Here is a 6,420-nt window from a genome sequence, read left to right on the forward strand (position 1 = left end):
ACAGTCTTCGGAGATGTCTTTCTTTTCTTTATCATTCTTGGCTCGTTCCAAGATGATTAGCTGCTCAAAATCCGAGATTTTCTTTAACAACATTTTAGCATTCAGTTCAAGAGAGTTTATCTTATCTTCAAAAGATATGCGTTCAGCACTGAATTTTCTTTCAAATTCAATAAATCTCCTCTTCTCTTTCTCAAATTCATTCTTTTCAGCATTAAAATTCTTTTCCATTTCTAAAAGCTTTTCTTTCTCTAGATTCAGAAGCTTTCTTAGTTCAACCATGTCACTTTCAGATTTATGAGTTAAGACCTCTGACTCTTTACTATTTCTCCCAAAATAATTCCTTTTAGTTTGCAATTCATTTTGAACTTCTTGGAGTTTGTTGAAAAGATCTTTATTAGCTTTACTCCATATTTTCAATTCATTATCAAAATCTTTTCTAACATTATCCAAAGAATTTTCAAGTTTATTAMTTTGATACTTTGAATCATTCTCAATTCTTTCCAATGCTCTTTTATGATCTTTTTGCAGATTTTCAATAAATTCTATATTAGCATGATTCTCAGAAAATATATTTATGTATTTTTCTTTATAGTTCACAATGATCTTCTTCAGTTCAGCAATCTGAGCTCTCATCTCTTGATTTTCCTTCTCTAGGATATCTGTCATTTAAAAAAAAAATAAGATTGATCAATTACAGGATCTAATGCAATGAAATCCGCTAAAAAGAAATTAAAAACAGTTAAAAATGATCCCAAAAAAAATGACAGAAAAGAAAATTTCAAAAACAGTTAAATTAGGCCCAAACAAAAATTATGACAAAATCAAACCAATACCAAGTCTGTCAAGAAACACAAAGTATTACATTATAAGGACAGACTACTTAGACCTAATTTGACTAGGCAGATAAACGAAGCAACTCAAAATGCTTACACCCAAAAGCTGGAAGCAGGAAAAACATAGAATTGTAAATCACACAAATACTATATAACAGCAAAGAGAGAAGTTGATGTTGTGTGCAAATGTCTTAAGCAATTTCTTGTGCAAATTCTTGACGAAAAAAAAACAGATGCACTTCCAAACAAAACTGAATCAAACAACAAGTTTGTTGTGCAACGTTGGCCAAAACAGATTCCCGTTAGAGTGATATTGTCTTCAACTGTATGAACAACACAGCTGATAAAATTGTCTTCAGCAACAACAACTCCACTTCCTCATCTCCCAAATCGCAATATTTACAMACCRATTWRATCAGKGTCGACAACAGCTTTGCCTCGGGTCCACCAGTAGGAYYTGATTCACMAACCCAATCTATCAATTTTTGTATACAATCTAACACAGGCTCAAGCCTTTAAAATGAGTTTTGATTCACCAACCCAAACATTATAGCTCGGAAATGAATGAGAAATACTTTCTATTTGCCCATAGACATCTTTGAGAGATTTAGAATCATCCAACAGAAAGCTTGTCAGCTCTAAACTTGCCCTCTCCCAGTCACTGTGCTACTTATACACCTCATCCTCCTTGGCTGCTATAATTCTTCTTAGCTTCTTATTTTCTTCAGACATGGAACATAATTGTTTGTTTTGTGTATCTGATGCATATGACACTTTCAAATCATCCTTGTTGACAGTATTCTTATCAAGTGCAGAACTTGGGGCAGAATCATCAGCTAGACTTTGATGTTGCTGTAGCTCATCAGCTTTCACATGCCCAGCTTCAGTATCTTTCGATGAATTCTCTTTTCACATTCCTTGAAGAATTCCTTTGGGCAACCAGAAACAACTTGTGAGAAAAGCCAAACAATGAAAGAACCTGCCTAATCAACAACAGACAATGCTTAATCTTTCTAGATTTTCGGTTCCTGGGTTTTTATTGCAATTAGTGACTTTCATTGCCAATCCTCATGACATTCAAATCTCCCAGCAATATACACAACAAATTGATAATCCCTGCCTTCTGTGCAATCACAACAGCAATTACAACAACCAAATGATGTGCGTGCAATTAGCAAGAGCCCAATTAGAAAATGAGCGATTTAGGATAATTTGAAAACAAAGAAGGCAGTGACCGGAGAAAACCACAGTTGTGCAGCCTAAATAGGTAGTCTGTGTAAGAGATTAAAACCTAAGCTGTGCAATCTGGTTGATTTGTTGCTAACCAAAAATGAAGCTTTGTTAATAAAAGCCTATGCATTCACAACTCTGTAAGCTTCTCTCTGGTCCTCGAAAGACACAGCTCGATGACAGTCTGAGAGATGTTCTGAGCAATTTACACAGAAATTGAACGATTTAGCAGAACCTGGTGTGCTAAAGATTAATCTTGTTCGATAAAGACTAAATCGATTGAGTGATTTAGAAGATATCAGATCTTCTCTCGAGTATAATGAGAGATTTACTAATCTGGATGGTTACTTGATGAGATGAGCGATTTACCTGAGCGATTTAGAATCCGATTGAGTGAGCGATTAACCCTAAATCGATCAAGCTTTCTACGATTTAACATTTAATCCGATCAAGCTGTCAGCGATGTACTCTCTAAATCGCTTATTAAGTGTGTGATTAGACTTAGAAAAACAAAATGAACCTGTACAATGAAGAAGACTAAGCGACGAAGATGAGATGAAGACAGTGACCGAATGAGCCTGTGAGATGAAGATGGGTTGTTGAGTGATGAAAGCCTGTGTGATAAAGATGGCTAAAAACAATCTATTGGGCCTTCCCTTTGAACGATTTAGTAAAAACAAACACAAACACAGAAAGTAAAAATAAAAATAAAAAAATGGATCAAAAACAGGTTCTTTTCACAAAATTTTCAAGAACAAAAAATTTATTTTAAAAAAATCACTAAATCTTGAAAAAACATACACAAATCTTTGTGTATAAAAAAGATTCACAGCAAGATTCCGCACAATTTGATCCCAAATTTAACACAAAAACACAAAAAAAAAAATTAAACTTTTCGGATCAAACTTAAAAAAAATGAAGAACAATATGAACATCAAGAAATTCCATAAAAAAAATTAAAAAAATTCTTCAAATCATGTTGATTTCTTCTTCTGATTTCTTACACTTCCTGCTCTGATACCAATTGTGTGTCCCACTTTGATCAATCTACAATAATCTTCAATAAATCCATGACAGATCTAAGATTTACAATCAAGAACTTGAGAGGAGAGTTGAGAGAATTTGTCATCTTGGTCAACTTTACTAATACGTATAGAATTTTACAAATGAGCTCATGCTAAGATTACAAAACTAACACCCTATTTATAGTGTCAAACAACAAAGTCCTAGTCAAAGTCAAACTTTACAAACAAAGTCAAACACGATGTCTATTTTAATTATAGACAATAGTAACTTTCAAGATGAATACAATTTTACACTGACTTTCAGTCCTAACATTTATACATCATCGTCATTTTTCACATTATACACATACTTAAATATCATATTAATAATACCAAGTCATCATAATATTTCTCATCAACATTATCTTCATATCTTGCACATACTTGAATATCATGTACATCAATACAATCAAATTATCATCATATGCAAGCACATCATGCAAATATCATGGATAAAATACTTTGTAATAATCATGTATATATCCCATAAAAATCGCATAATGTATTCACCTTGAATCGTTAACGTTCGATAGGTCGTTCTCTCAAAAACTGCAACCTACATGATAATTCATACCATTCCTAAGCACCTTAGGTAATTGAAACTAAATTGATCATTATTCTCCAACAGTTTTAGCACGACTAATATTAACAATTTTTATTGATCAACCCCCGATACCATCATATCTCAAGTTCGCTCAAATATTTTTTTGAAATATTATTAATAATGTGACGGCGTTATAATATTAATTGTTGCTCATTCATTTTATAAAAAAAATGTGCAATACACTTCACATTTTCTTGAACAATAAGTATTTTACCAAAATAACTAAACTAATAGTTTGCAACGTAAATAATGTTTTGTGGTCAAAATGTCTCTTTTAAAATGTTTAAGTGAATAACAGTGACAACATGTCACACCCATATAAATAATGGTCATGTCATAACTTTAAAGTTCAACATAATTAATACTTGAAATAATGTTTAAAATACCAATTTTCCAAGTCTAGGGGTATTTCGGTAAATCTTAAGAAGCCGAATACCAAAGGTATAGCTTTAACCAATTCCCTAATTTAGAACATTTTTGGTACATATCATAAGTCGAATATTAAATTGTGCTTAAAATTCCAATCCCAAATCGAAGGGGCATTTTGGTAATTTTATAGAACAAATACATAAAGTATCGCTAAAATACTGATTTTCAGACGGTAGGGTCATATTTGGTAATGGCATAAGAATAATAACCAAAATAAAACTTAGATACCAATTCCCAAGAGATAGGGTCATTCCGATAATTTATAAGGCAAATACGTACAAAATCGCTAAACCGGTTTCCAAATTGTAGAGTCATTTTGGTAACTAAACGAGATAAATAATTGAAATTGGATCAAAGTTTATATTTTACAAAATCTAAATAAATTCGATGAAAGTTTCAGAAAATCATATGGAAAAAATTATATATTTGAAACTCCACGGGTTATAATAATATTTATTAAAAGTTGTAACTGCATTATAATGGAATAAAAAGATTATGACATGTTAATAAGATGCAAATAACAACTTAACTAGTTGGTTAAAGCATTAATGATGCAACCTTGAGGTTGCGGGTTTGAACCTTACCTTTCACATAGCTAGTTCTCTTTCTTTTTATTTTTCCAGGGGGGGTTATGGTTCAAACCTTGACCCGTTCGACCCGGTTTCAACCCAACAAAGCCAGCAGCCATGGCTGCAAGATTTTAAGGTTTTTGAGCCCGAAAATGACTCATTTACTGATCTTTTTTTTCTTCATTCTTGTTGCACCATCCTCTTGGTAATATTTTTACCAACACTTTGACATAAATAAAAACAAATTTTCATCAAGAAATGAGTTCCATTTTCTTATTTAAAGTTTTGTTTTTAAAACTAAAATTCAGCAATTTCAAAATATAAAAATCGAACCACGTAAACACAAATCTGAGACATGAGGCTACACGGGTTTGATAGAGTACTTAAAAACGAAACCACAGACATAAAAATCAAAAGATTTGGTTAATAATCTCACCCAAAATCGATGATAAACCGAGATTTTTGATTCCGAACTTCAAACCCAGATTTCTCTTTCAAAACTCAACGATTTTACTAGCTATTTGACACAGAACGATCCTAAGCCAGTGCTCTACATTTTATATGTCAAGAGTTTTGGCTTATTAGTTGAAGAAACCGTCCAAATCGCGAGTTTTAGGCTGTGAGGTCATTTTCTACAAACATTCACGTACCTTTGGCAAAATAGGTCCCTCATCTTTGAAAAAGATGATATTCGACCCCTGAACTTTCCGACATTTACAATCACACCCTTCCTGACGTGATATATTACATTTCTGGTCCAATAATTAAAAAAAACAATATTATTTAATTTTTCCTTTTGTCTTTCTTTTCATTATTTATTTATTTAAGATTTCTGTAATTATTTCTTTTAATTAATTACGTAAATATTTTAACACTTCAAATGAATTTAATAAAAAAATATTTAAATGTTCATATAATATTATTTATATAATTAAAATTTGGGTTTTACATTAGTCAAGGCCTTCTTCAGGCTTCCTCACAGCTTGTCCTTTGGCCTTCTATTTTCCTCAAGGTGGGAAAGAGTTTCTAACTTAACGTTGAGAGCATGTTTTTCTGCCGAAGACTCCTTGGTCATCCTCAAAGAAACTCGATAAACTTTGTCAATTTCGACATGTAAAGCCAAAGACATCTAAAACACCTGCATGAACACGATGTATTTAGAGTTTGRTATTTAGAAAAAGCATGAAAAAGAAGTTGTTTTATCTTACCATGAATGAGAGCCAACAACATGAGTATCCACATCCTCCATTGGCATTTTCGTACCTCTCTCGATTATGAGGGAGAAGAAAAGAGTTCATTTAAGGGAATATACCCGGACAAAATGCACAAAATAACAATCTACTTTCATAAATTTCTTTATTATTGCATTGTACTTCCAATTTTTCTTATTAAATCAATGTACTTTCAAACTGTTTTTTATTGAAACATTGTACTTTGAAAATTTAATCCATTACAACATTGGGGTAACCTTTTGATTTAAATTTACCCATTATATCAGGTTTCCATGCCACCTGTCCACGTAGGTTGTTCACATGTACTATRGTGATGTAAATTTCTTATTACAACATTGTACTTTCAAAATTATTTTATTATAACATTTACTAGTTCTTATTAAACAATGTACTTTTAATTTTAATATTTAGATATTTTACATGTTATTTAATAAATATATTAAATGAATTAAAAAATTC

This window comes from Cynara cardunculus (assembly GCF_001531365.2).
Source record: "Cynara cardunculus var. scolymus isolate 2C chromosome LG 7, CcrdV1, whole genome shotgun sequence".
NCBI classification, from domain to species: Eukaryota; Viridiplantae; Streptophyta; class Magnoliopsida; order Asterales; family Asteraceae; genus Cynara; species Cynara cardunculus.